This window comes from Rattus norvegicus, chromosome 13 (genome assembly GCF_036323735.1).
Source record: "Rattus norvegicus strain BN/NHsdMcwi chromosome 13, GRCr8, whole genome shotgun sequence".
NCBI classification, from domain to species: Eukaryota; Metazoa; Chordata; class Mammalia; order Rodentia; family Muridae; genus Rattus; species Rattus norvegicus.
In genome coordinates, this window is record NC_086031.1 from 26,992,020 (window position 1) to 27,006,486 (window position 14,467).

Here is a 14,467-nt window from a genome sequence, read left to right on the forward strand (position 1 = left end):
CTGTAGGCTTCTACTTGTTTATTAATGTTTTCCTGTGTTTCTCTAAGGGAGTTCTTCACGTCTTTCTTGAAGTCCTCCAGCATCATGATCAAATATTATTTTGAAACTAGATCTTGCTTTTCTGGTGTGTTTGGTCATTCCATGTTTGTTTTGGTGGGAGAATTGGGCTCCAATGATGCCATGTAGTCTTGGTTTCTGTTGCTTGGATTCCTGCGCTTGTCTCTCGCCATCAGATTATCTCTAGTGTTACTTTGTTCTGCTATTTCTGACAGTGGCTAGACTGTCCCTATAAGCCTGTGTGTCAGGAGTGCTGTAGACCTGTTTTACTCTTTTCTTTCAGCCAGCTATGGGGACAGAGTGTTCTGCTTTCGTGCGTGTAGTTTTTCCTCTGTAGAGGTCTTCAGCTGTTCCTGTGGGCCTGTGTCTTGATTTCACCAGGCAGGTCACTTGCAGCATACAAGTTGGTCTTACCTGTGGTCCCGAGGCTCAAGTTCACTTGCGGGGTGCTCCCCACGGGCTCTTTGCGGCGGCAGCAACCAGGAAGACCTGTGCCGCCCCTTCTGGGAGCTTCAGTGCACCAGGGTTCCAGATGGCCTTTGGTGTTTTCCTCTGACGTCTGAGATGTGTGTGCAGAGAGCAGTCTCTTCTGGTTTCCCAGGCTTGTCTGCCTCTCTGAAGGTTTAGCTCTCCCTCCCACGGGATTTGGGTGCAGAGAACTGTTTATCCAGTCTGTTTACTTCACGTTCCTGCGGTGTCTCAGGCAGGGGTCCTGCCGCTCCTGGGCCCACGGGAGCCCAGAGGCCTTATACAGTTTCCTCTTGGACCAGGGATGTGGGCAGGGGTGGGCAGTGTTGGTGGTCTCTTCTGCTCTGCAGCCTCAGGAGTGCCCACCTGACCAGGCGGTGAGGTCTCTTTCCCTTGGGGTCTGGGAGCAGAGAGCTGCTACGGGCCGGGATCCGCGGGTGTGGGACTTCCAAGAAACTAACTTCTAAATGCTCCAAAACTTTAATAAAGTTCATCATGTTATGGTGACGATCAACCACAAAATTATTTCTTTGCCACCATACAACTGTAACATTGCTACAGTTATGAATCATAATATGAATGCCTAATATGTAATGAATTTCATAATTGACATTAAGGGTTTTTGACACACCGGCATAGAACCACTGACCTTGGGGTAAGGTCTTTGAGTTTTATAAGACTGAAAATTTTCTTAGACTGTTAAGTCACACTGTATGATGAAATGTTTTATTTGGGGGTTGATTAATGCAATATTTCTTTGTCAAAGTCATTTAGTTTATCATGCAGAATTGTCCCATTACTCTTTCTCCCACTCCAGTATTAGTATAAGTGTATTATACCTTGAAAAATAGCTCTTAAGTGTTCCCATTGAACTAATATGTTATTGGTCTCAATATAAATATATTTTGTGAAGCAATAACTTACTATTACAATTTTTCCCAGGTTATAAATAAATTACACAATTTCTACCATACATTGTAGTCTATGTTAAAGCATATTTTACTTGATGATGAAATCCATATAGATACACATAAAACTAGCTGTCTAGTTACTAGACTCTATTATATAGAAACCCTGCATGTAAAACAACTTCTTATGGAATTTTGTAAGGCACAGAATAATTTTATAAACAACCTTGTGCCATACATGGGTTTTGGCCAAAATGATCAAACATAAGAAGAAAAATATGCCTCAAAATACCTACATAAGGCTATTTGCAATAAATATATGTACCAAATGTTTAATATATAGTTAAATCTAAGGAAAAACTATAATTTAATGTAAATATTAATATATTTTCAGTTGTGAAAAAAGCAGTATGGGCTATAAATGTAGTGAATATATATGCCATTGTGACTGTACAGTCAAAACATTAAAAATCTCATTATTTGTGACTCTGCTGAAATTTGTGTTGGAGTCATGTGCTCAAACCATGTTTTGTAAAAGCTGTGATTTTATATGTGTATGTATCATCCTCAGAGGTGATGACATTTTCATTTGATATTGTTTAGTTAAGTGTTGGCTTGTGTGGTTGGGTATATGCTACTCATACCTGTATTCTAAAATACATTTTCATGTATTATAGAACATTAGTTATAGAAGAAAGGATAATTAAGAAGTAGTGAAGCATCTGCTTTTGGCCATCCTTCTTCTTGAACTTCATGTGGTCTTAACTCCTTAAAATGTGGAACAAAAATATTCAAAAGAGGGGATATGGAGGCAAAGTTTAGAGCAGAGACTGAAGAAACTGCCATTCAGAGCCTGCCCCACATGCGGCCCATATATATATATATATATATATATATATATATATATATATATGTTTATATCTCCACCAAAACTAGATAAGATTGATGAAGCTAATAGGTGCATTCTGACAGGAACCAGATATAGATCCCTCCTGAGAGACACAACCAGAACATATCAAATACAAAGCAAACACTAGCAGCAAACCACTGAAATGAGAACAGGACCACTTTGGAAGAATTAGAGGAAGGATTGAAAGCTGAAGGGTCTTGCAACCCCATAAGAATAACAATGCAAACCAACCAGAGCTTCCAGGGACTAAACCACTACACAATTGGACAGACCCAAAGCTCCAATTGCATATGTAGCAGAGGATAGCCTTGCTGGGCACCAGTGGAAGGGGAAACACTTGGTCCTGCCAAGGTTGGACCCCCAGTGCAGGAAAATGTCGGGGGAATGGTAAAGGAAGCTTGTTGTAGGGGTCATTCTTATGAGGGGAGTGAAGGGAAATGGGTTAGGGGGCTTATGGACAGGAACCCAGGACAGAGAATAACATTTGAAATGTAAATGAAAAAAATATATCTAATAAAAAAGAAAGGATAATTAGTCCCTTTGTAATAAAATAAACTATATACCAAGAGCTAAAGGTCTTATTCCAAAATAAGTGGACACTTGAGTTCTTTATCACTCATTATCTGAAGGACTTTATTAATACTAAAACAGATTCTTTTTTTTTTTTGAGTGTGAAATTTCATTACCAGTCTTGGGACACATTATCCCGGTTTAAACCGTAGTCATGTTTTAATCCCTAAAATTTATATTATAGTCTAGATAAATATCTAATGAGAGAATTAGTGAATATTTAATTTTCCAAAGGCCAAACAAGCAATAACTTTTTAATTTATAATTAAAATACAATTAAAGCTAATATATCCATTGATGTTGAAAAATCAGAAATATTTTCAGAATTATTTTCTTAGTAATCCATAAAGTATTGAAAGGGTGAGACCAGAATTTAAGATGTAGAAAAGCTAGGAAAAAGAAAGAATGCGACAAAGGGAAGCAAAAAGGAAGGAAGAATGAACAAAAGGAGGAAAATACAAACATTGGTTGATGACAAAAAAATGGTAATGAAAAGGGAAGAAGAGATGGGAACAGGGTGATAAAAGCGAGGAAAGCAAAATAATTATTGTGATTAGGAGAAAATATGTGGCTTGCAATGAACATACATTGAAAACACAGACTTCTGAGTATGCGGTTGAAGAACGTCAAGTACTCTCTTGCAAATCCCAGCTGTATTAACCTTCATTCTTCCTGGGATAAAATAATTATCAAGGAGAGTATGTGAGGGTCTTTCAGGTACAACCATAAAACCAATATTCTGTCTATTTTGTGTTGGTATTAAGTATCCCTTGGCACACTTTTACGGAGACAGAGTTAATTCTGGCATGACCTTGATCAAATATATTTTTTTTCCTTTTCTGCTGAATATTCCACCTGGCTCCCAAGGCCAATGATTTAACCTAGTACCCGACAGTGTCATGTCTTCACAAGTTTAATTATTCTTCAAAACTCAAAATATTAATCACAATCAGAAGTAGGCATATATTATGCCAGATATGTGGGCATTATTTTAAATAATGATATGATATATATATATATATATATATATATATATATAGAGAGAGAGAGAGAGAGAGAGGTGTGCATGACATGTATGTACAAATGCATGTTTTATATTCATATGTGTTCTAGAGCATATTTTCTTCAATATATAAAAAAATAGAATATGTCTACATGAAGATACACACACCTACCTAGAAATAGTAATAATGAATTAAACACCTACCCACCCACAAGGTAAGTTAGATTTCCCCTTACATGCAACTTATTAATTATCTAAGTTTTCACTTAAGACTGTTACACAGATAATTTGGAATCAACACATGTTCTAATAGGAATAATATCTACCTATTGAAGAATGACAAAATTGTTTCCCTTTAGTCTAACATCTTTTATTGTAAATCGCTAGCATCAATAAATCTATGATTTTAGAAATGACCAAATTTAATTTTGCATCATCTTCCAAATCAAATTCTTGTTTAACTTGGTACTCATGGAACTGTGAATCATTATAAATAGGATCAATTTAATGAAGAAAATGTACCCTTGAAAAGGATACCAATAATCAATGTTCTTTGCTTTCACCAGAAAGTAGCAATTGGCAAATTCCTAATTAAGAAGAGAGGATTGTTTTCAGCTACATTAATTATGGCTAATCTAAAATGCATATTATATTTTAAATTACAATTTTTGTTAGAATGGTTTAGATATAGAAGTATCCTGATACAGCTGAATGTTCTTGTAAGCACACATAATAAATTATGGGTCCAGTGCAGGTTACCTTTTGATATTTCAAATGTAATTCATTATTCTTAATTGCCTTAAACATTTTGCACTTCAATAGGCACCATACAAAGGTCTTTCAAGGAACTTTACAGATGACTGCTGAACTTCACTGTAGCTTCAAACAGTCTTTGCAAATTGTTATGTACTGCAGAGCCAGAATTTATTCCACTATACGCCCTATAATTTATATTAAGTATTAAACTGAAGCTTTTTTATGGTAAAGAGGTTGTATAATAAATGACATTTTGCTGAATAAAGAAAATCGCTGATCCAAATTTTTATTATAAGTCAAATATTATTTAGGTGCAGTCTTAGCATGTGCATAGGAAGAAAAAATGAAGGAAATCAAGAATTGTTACCTTCCTGAGCTTTAGTTTACTTCCATAGAAAGGCAAGATATAGGACTAAAATTGTCATTCAGAACCATTTTATTAACATACCTTTCTCATGCTTTATTTACAGATCCTTTTATGCCACACAATAATATATAATAACATAAATTTCAGAGTACAAAAGAATAAAGGAACAGCTATTAATAGTTATGAACTGGAGATGCTCCTTAAGAAAACAAAATTATATTTGGAAAATACAACACATGATAGCCCTTTTATCAGGAAACAAACATCAAGGCAGAGTAGACAGAAGTATACCATCTTCTATGCTACTGATCTAACACTTTAACGTTTCAAAGAAAGAGAACGAAGTCATTTTTCTAAGGTTAGTGTCATGATTTAAAAAGTATAGTAGCAAGAATAAGTTCTTAAATCTTATCCAGCATATAGTTAATGTTCATAAAGGAGCAGCTGTAATGGAGGAGTCTTAGATAATGAGAGGTATGAGTAGAGTTAATGAGTAATAATCAGACTGGCTGTGTCATCTAGTTGGCATGTTTTCCTTCAGCCACCAATATAGCTTAGTTCAGTTACATTCATGTAAGGCCTTTTCTTAACACAGATAATCAGTAAGTCATCATACAGTTTTAATTTTCTATTTATATACAACTTTTTCATACTTACTCTACATCCCTACACTTTCTCTGCCATTTATAATGCTCATCAATACTCAATCCAGTAAGAATATTATCCATTTATATGCTTCCACTTTAATTTATTCACTAGAATGTGAGAGTCACATTTCTTTTTATTTTTTTTTATCTTTATTAACTTGGGTATTTCCTATTTACATTTCGATTGTTATTCCCTTTCCTGGTTTCTGGGCCAACATCCCCCTAACCCCTCCCTCTTCCCTTCTATATGGGTGTTCCCCTCCCCATCCTCCCCCATTACCGCCCCCCCCACAACAATCACTTTCGCTGGGGGTCAGTCTTGGCAGGACCAAGGACTTCCGCTTCTATTGTTGCTCTTACTAGGTTATTCATTGCTACCTATGAGGTTGGAGCCCAGGGTCAGTCCATGTATAATCATTGGGTAGTGACTTAGTCCCTGGAAGCTCTGGTTGGTTGGCATTGTTGTTCATATGGGGTCTTGAGCCCCTTCAAGCTCTTCCAGTCCTTTCTCTGATTCCTTCAACAGGGGTCCCGTTCTCAGTTCGGTGGTTTAATGATGGCATTCCCCTATGTATTTGCTCTATTCTGGCTGTGTCTTTCAGGAGAGATCTATATCCAGTTCCTGTCGGCCTGCACTTCTTTGCTTCATCCATCCTATCTAGTTTGGAGGCTGTATATGTATGGGCCACGTGTGGGGCAGGCTCTGAATGGGTGTTCCTTCTGCCTCTGTTCTAAACTTTGCCTCCCTATTCCTTCCCAAGGGTATTCTTGTTCCCCTTTTAAAGAAGGAGTGAAGCATTCGCATTTTGGAGAAACAGAGGATTTTCCCTATCAGTTTGATCTGCTACTTTACAAAATAAGTTGAACTTTCCAATTCCAGTAGCCTTTGCCAATTTATTTTTTTAGTTCTACAAGTTTTTGCATGACATATGTAATGTACTGTGTTATGTGAGAATACTGTAAAGATTGTTATACTGAATTGGGGAATTATGTATGACAATGTTCCTCACAAAATTCATTCTTCAGAAGTCATCTTTGTCTGAAACTAAACTAACTAAACAATATTTCTTTGGGTTTCTGTAAACATACATTATATTCTCAACATTTATATCTGTTCTGGGTTTTTTTCTTAAAGCTCTTATATCAAGCAATACTTGGAATCAGTGGTTTCATAGATATCAGTTCTAGATTTGATCATGAGCATTCCATGCCTTACTAATAAAAGAAGACTAAAAAAGTACAGGTGGATGAATGAGGTAAAGAAAAAAAGGTAGAGGAAGAGAAGCAGGGATCAGGAACAAGAGCTTAAGAAGAACAAGTAATAATAAGGTAATGGTGGAGAAAGGAAAGGGAGATGAAGAAAAGAAAGACAAGTAAATGGGAATGAGGAAAAGTTGTTTTCAATAATATGCCAGGAAAAGACCATCTATAAAACTCAAAGAAAATTATATGGTCAGGAAGAGGGCTTCACCATTATCAATATCTGAGAATATTCTGGTCGTTGACTAATGATGCTGTAGGCTCCTGAGAAAAGTAATGTCTGATATTTAAGACAAACAATCCACCATATTCTGTTATGGTGGCCTCATCTTACAAATATTAATATATGTAGCATGTAGTTTAAAAATGAACTGTACTAAAGCTGGCTCCGAACTGGATTCATGGGTCTCACCTAGCCCCATGGCCTGTCCCAAGAGTCCATTTTGCCCTAATTCCCATAACCAGCCTGTTGACAAGCCATGTGGTCAAAAACCCTACCCTCAAGCTAGTTTTTCCCTTCTCCACTTGCTAAACTCACCAATCCAATATTTCCTGAAATGGCTGGAGCCACAACTTTCAATCCCCATGCCATCCACATGGCCTGGAGAAAGCCAGCTACTGATCACTCAGATCCCCTCAGCTCTATGAAATAAAACACTAGAGACTTATATCAGCCATATTTATAACAGTAAAGCTCTGATCCCAAAATGCCTGCCCAAAGAACACAAAACTCAACTGATATAAACACAAGGTGCAGACCTAGATTGGCCAAATGTACCCTACCTTATTCTATTGCACATCTATGAAATCCCTAGGTACTTATGAGTCTTTTGGGTCACGTGGTTCTGGTTCATCTTCATCCTCCATCTTCTTCTGTCCTCATTTTGTCTATATTTCTTCTTCCTCTTTCATTTCTCTAAAACTTTCAGCTGAGCATTTCCCTTCCACTGTCCAATTACAGGCCCTAGTCTTATCTGACCAATAAAGATTTCACCTGAGCTGCTTATAAAATCTAATTCTGGTCAGGGCACTCATCTTGAGGTAACAGAAAATACAAGTACAAATCCATAGCATACATGTCTCTATTTTCTAATAAATTGAGTCTTTGCAAACTTTATGGTATTCAATCACAGTTTCAATTTCAAGTATTGCATTATTTTCTTTTTCATACATGAACCTAAAATATTTATGGTGAATGTTGATTTCTATAATTTTTTTTATTTTTTTATTAACTTGAGAATTTCTTATTTACATTTCAAGTGTTATTCCCTTTCCCGGTTTCCGGTCAAACATCTCCCTAACCCCTGCCCCTCCCCTGCCTTATGCGCGTTCCCCTCCCCATCCCCACCCCATTGCCGCCCACCCACAACAAGCACGTTCACTGGGGGTTCAGTCTTAGCAGGACCAAGGGCTTCCCCTTCCACTTGTGATCCTACTAGAATATTCATTGCTACCTATGAGGTCAGAGTCCAGGCTCAGTCCATGTATAGCCTTTAGGTAGTGACTTAGTCCCTGGAAGCTCTGGTTGCTTGGCATTGTTGTTAATAAGGGGTCTCGAGCACCTTCAAGCTCTTTCAGTTCTTTGATTCCTTCAATGGGGGTCCTATTCTCAGTTCAGTGGTTTGCTGCTGGCATTCGCCTATGTAATTGCTGTTTTCTGGCATCCGGCTCCTGTTAACCTGCACTTCTTTGCTTCATCCATCTTGTCTAATTGGGTGGCTGTATGTGTATGGGCCACATGTGGGGCAGTCTCTGAATGGGTGTTCCTTCTGTGTCTCTTTTAATCTTTGCCTCTGTATTCCCTGCCATGGGTATTCTTGTTCCCCTTTTAAAGTAGGAGTGAAGCATTCACATTTTGATCGTCTGTCTTGAGTTTCATGTGTTCTATGCACCTAGGGTAATTCAAGCATTTGGGCTAATGTCCACTTATCAATGAGTGCATACCATGTGTGTTTTTCTGTGATTGGGTTTCCTCACTCAGGACGATATTTTCCAGTTCCGGCCATTTGTCTATGAATTTCATAAAGGCATTGTTTTTGATAGCTGAGTAATATTCCATTGTGTAGATGTACCGCATTTTCTGTATCCATTTCTCTGTTGAAGGGCATCTGGGTTCTTTCCAGCTTCTGGCCATTATAAATAAGGCTGCTATGAACGTAGTGGAGCACTTCTCTTTTTTATATGTTCGGGCATCTTTTGGGTATATGGCCAAGAGAGGTATAGCTGGATCCTCAGGTAGTTCAATGTCTAATTTTCTGAGGAACCTCCAGACTGATTTCCAGAATGGTTGTACCAGTCTGCAATCCCACCAACAATGGAGGAGTGTTCCTCTTTCTCCACATCCTCGCCAGCATTTGCTGTCACCTGAGTTTTTGATCTTCGCCATTCGCACTGGTGTGAAGTGAAATCTCAGGGTTGTTTTGATTTGCATTTCCCTATGACTAAAGATGTTGAACATTTCTTTAGGTGTTTCTCAGCCATTCAGCATTCCTCAGCTGTGAATTCTTTGTTTAGTTCTGAACCCCATTTTTAATAGCGTTATTTGTCTCCCTGCAGTCTAACTTAATGAGTTCTTTGTATATTTTGGATATAAGCCCTCTATCTGTTGTAGGATTGGTAAAGATCTTTTCCCTATCTGTTGGTTTCCATTTTGTCCTAACCACAAAGTCCTTTGCCTTACAGAAGCTTTGCAGTTTTATGAGGGCCCATTTGTCGATTCTTGATCTTAGAGCATAAGCCATTGGTGTTTTGTTCAGGAAATTTTCTCCACTGCCCATGTGTTCGAGATGCTGCCCTGGTTTTTCTTCTATTAGTTTGAGTGTATCTGGTTTGATTTGGAGGTCCTTGACTCACTTGGACTTAAGCTTTGTACAGGATGATAAGCATGGATCGATTTGCGTTCTTCTAAATGTTAACCTCCAGTTGAACCAGCACAATATGCTGAAAATGCTATCTTTTTTCTCTTGGATGGTTTTGGCTCCTCTTTCAAAAATCAAGAGCCCATAGGTGTGTGGGTTCATTTCTGGGTCTTCAGTTCTGTTCCATTGGTATATCTGTCTGTCTCTGTACTAATACCATGCAGTTTTTATCACTATTGCTCTGTAATACTGCTTGAGTTCAGGGATAGTGATTCCCCCTGGAGTCCTTTTATTGTTGAGGATAGTTTTAGCTATCCTGGGTTTTTTTTTATTCCAGATGAATTTGCAAATTGTTCTGTCTCACTCTTTGAAGAACTGGATTGGTATTTTGATGGGGATTGCATTGAATCTGTAGATCGCTTTTGGTAGAATGGTCATTTTTACTATATTAATCGTGCCAATCCATGAGCATGGGAGATCTTTCCATCTTCTGAGGTCTTATTCAGTTTCTTTCTTCAGAGTCTTGAAGTTCTTATGGTACAGATCTTTGGCTTGCTTGGTTAAAGTCACACCGAGGTGCTTTATATCGTTTGGGTCTATTATGAGGTGTGACATTTCCCTAATTTCTTTCTCAGCTTGTATCTCTTTTGTGTAGAGGAAGGCTACTGATTTATTTGAGTTAATTTTATACCCAGCCACTTTGCTGAAGTTGTTTATCAGCTTTAGTAGTTCTCTGGTGGAACTTTTGGGATCACTTAAATATACAATCATATCATCTGCAAATAGTGATATTTTGACTTATTCTTTTCCAATCTGTATACCCTTGATTTCCTTTTGTTGTCTGATTGTTCTGGCTAGAACTTCAAGAACTATATTGAATAAGTAGGGAGAGACTGGGCAGCCTTGTTTAGTTGCTGATTTTAGTGGGATTGCTTTAAGTTTCCTTCCATTTAGTTTAATGTTAGCAACTGGTTTGCTGTATATAGCTTTACTATGTTTAGGTATGGGCCTTGAATTCCTGTTCTTTCCAGTACTTTTATTATGAAGAGGTGTTGAATTATTCAATTGCTTTCTCAGCATCTAATGAAAAGGTCATGTGCTTTTGTTCTTTCAGTTTGTTTATATAATGGATCATGTTGATAGTTTTCCGTATATTAAACCATCCCTGCATGCCTGGAATGAAGCCTACTTGATCATGGTGGATGATTGTTTTGATGTGCTCTTGGATTCGGTTTGCCAGAATTTTATTGAGTATTTTTGCATCGATATTCATAAGGGAAATTGGTCTGAAGTTCTCTTTCTTTGTTGTGTCTTTGTGTGGTTTAGGTATAAGAGTAATTGTGGCTTCATAGAAGGAATACGGTAGTGCTCCATCCGTTTCAATTTTGTGGAATAGTTTGGATAGAATTGGTATGAGGTCTTCTATGAAGGTCTGATAGAATTGTGCACTAAACTGGTCTGGACCTGGGGTCTTTTTGGTTGGGAGACCTTTAATGACTGCTTCTATTTCCTTAGGAGTTATGAGGCTATTTAACTGGTTTATCTGTTCCTGATTTAACTTTGGTACCTGGTATCTGTCTAGGAAATTGTCCATTTCCTGCAGATTTTCAAGTTTGTTGAATATAGGCTTTTATAGTAAGAGCTGATTTTTTTTTTTTATTTCCTCTCAGTCTGTACTTATGTCTCCCTTTTCATTTCCAATTTTGTTAATTACGACACACTCTTGTGTCTTCTCGTTAGTCTGGCTAAGGGTTTATCTATTTTGTTGATTTTCTCAAAAAAACAAATTTTGGTTCTGTTGATTCTTTCTATGGTCGTTTTTTTTCTACTTGGTTGATTTCAGCTCTGAGTTTGATTATTTCCTGCCTTCTACTCCCCCTGGGTGTATTTGCTTCTTTTTGTTCTATAGCTTTTAGGTGTGCTATCAAGCTGCTGACATATGCTCTCTCCTGTTTCTTTTGTGCAGGCACTCAGATCTATGAGTTTTCCTCTTAGTACAGCTTTTATTGTGTCCCATAAGTTTTGGTATGTTGTACCTTCATTTTCATTAAATTCTAAGAAGTCTTTAATTTCTTTCTTTATTTCTTTCTTGACAAAGTTATCATTGAGTAGAGCATTGTTCAACTTCCAGGTACATGGGGGCGTTCTTCCCTTATTGTTATTGAAGACCAGCTTTAGGCCTTGGTGGTCTGATAGCACGCATGGGATTATTTCTATCTTTCTGTATCTGTTGAGGCCCGTTTTTTGACCAATTATATGGTCAATTTTGGAGAAAGTACCATGAGGATCTGAGAAGAATGTATATCCTTTTGTTTTAGGATAGAATGATCTATAAATATCTGTTAAGTCCATTAGTTTCATGACTTCTCTAGTCTGTCTACGTCTCTGTTTAATTTCTGTTTCCATGATATGTCCATTGATGAGAGTGGGGTGTTGAAATCTCCTATTATTATTGTGTGAGGCTCAATGTGTGTTTTGAGCTTTAGTAAGGTTACTTTTATGTATGTAGGTGCCCTTGTATTTGGAGCATAAATATTTAGGATTGAGAGTTCATCTTGGAGGATTTTTCCTTTGATGAATATGTAGTGTCCTTCCTTATCTTTTTTGATGACTTTTAGTTGAAAATTGATTTTATTTGATATTAGAATGGCTACTCCAGCTTGCTTCTTCTGACCATTTGCTTTGAAAGTTGTTTTCCAGCCTTTCACTCTGAGGTAGTATGTCTTTGTCTCTGAGGTGTGTTTCCTGTAGGCAGTAGAATGCAGGGTCCTCATTGTGTATCCAGTTTGTTAATCTATGTCTTTTCATTGGGGAGTTGAGACCATTGATGTTGAGAGATATTAAGAAATAGTGATTATTGCTTCCTGTTATATTCATATTTCGATGTGACGTTATGTTTGTGTGCTTTTCTTCTCTTTGTTTTGTTGCCAAGATGATTAGTTTCTTGCTTTTTCTAGGGTGTAGCTTGCCTCCTTATGTTGGGCTTTTCCATTTATTATCCTTTGTAGTGCTGGATTTGTAGAAAGATATTGTGTAAATTTGGTTTTGTCATGGAATATCTTGGTTTCTCCATCTATGTTAATTGAGAGTTTTGCAGGATACAGTAACCTGGGCTGGCATTTTTGTTCTCTTAGGGTCAGAATGACATCTGTCCAGGATCTTCTGGCTTTCATAGTTTCTGGCGAGAAGTCTGGTGTGATTCTGATAGGTCTGCCTTTATATGTTACTTGACCTTTTTCCCTTACTGCTTTTAATATTCTTTCTTTATTTTGTGCGTTTGGTGTTTTGACTATTATGTGATGGGAGGTGTTTCTTTTCTGGTCCAATCTATTTGGAGTTCTGTATGCTTCTTGTATGCCTATGGGTATCTCTTTTTTTAGGTTAGGGAAGTTTTCTTCCATGATTTTTTTGAAGATATTTACTGGTCCTTTGAGCTGGGAGTCTTCACTCTCTTCTATACCTATTATCCTTAGGCTTGATCTTCTCATTGAGTCCTGGATTTCCTGTATATTTTGGATCAGTAGCTTTTTCCACTTTACATTATCTTTGACAGTTGAGTTGATGATTTCTATGGAATCTTCTGCTCCTGAGATTCTCTCTTCTATCTCTTGTATTCTGTTGGTGATGCTTGTATCTATGGGTCCTTGTCTCTTCCTTTGGTTTTCTATATCCAGGGTTGATTGCTTCTATTTCCATTTTTAATTCCTTCAATTGTTTGATTGTGTTTTCCTGGAATTCTTTCAGGGATTTTTGTGATTCCCCTCTATAGGCTTCTACTTGTTTATTTATGTTTTCCTGGAATTCTTTCATTGATTTTTGTGATTCCTCTCTATAGGCTTCTACTTGTTTATTTACGTTTTCCCTTGTTTCTTTAAGGGAGTTCTTCATGTCTTGAAGTCCTCCAGCATCAGGATCAAATATGATTTTGAAACTAGATCTTGCTTTTCTGGTATGTTTGGATATTCCGTATTTGCTTTGGTGGGATAATTGGGTTCCGATGATGCCATGTAGTCTTGGTTTCTGTTACTTGGGTTCCTGCGCTTGCCTCTCGCCATCAGATTATCTCTAGTGTTACTTTGTTCTGCTATTTCTGACAGTGGCTAGACTGTCCTATAAGCCTGTGTGTCAGGAGTGCTGTAGACCTGTTTTCCTGTTTTCTTTCTTATGGGGACAGAGTGTTCTGCTTTTGGGTATGTAGCTTTTCCTATCTACAGGTCTTCAGCTGTTCCTGTGGGCCTGTGTCTTTAGTTCACCAGGCAGGTTACTTGGAGCAGGAAGGTTTGTCTTACCTGTGGTCCCGAGGCTCAAGTTTGCTCGTGGGTTGCTGCTTATGGGCTCTTCGTGGGAGCAGCAACCAGGAAGATCTGCGCCGCCCTTACCGGGAGCTTCCATGCACCACCTTTCCAGATCGTGTTTGGTGTTTTCCTCTGAGTCAGAGATGTGGGCAGAGTGTAGTGTCTTCTGGTTTCCCAGGCGTGTCTGCCTCTCTAAATGTTTACTCTCCCTCCCACAGGATTTGGGTGCAGAGAACTGTTTATCTGGTCTGTCCCTTCGGGTTCCGGCAGTGTCTCAGACACAGTGGACTTCGGGCTCCTGTGCCCTTATCCAAGGGAACCCAGAGGCTGTATACAGTTTCCTCTTGGGCCAGGGATGTGGGCAGTGG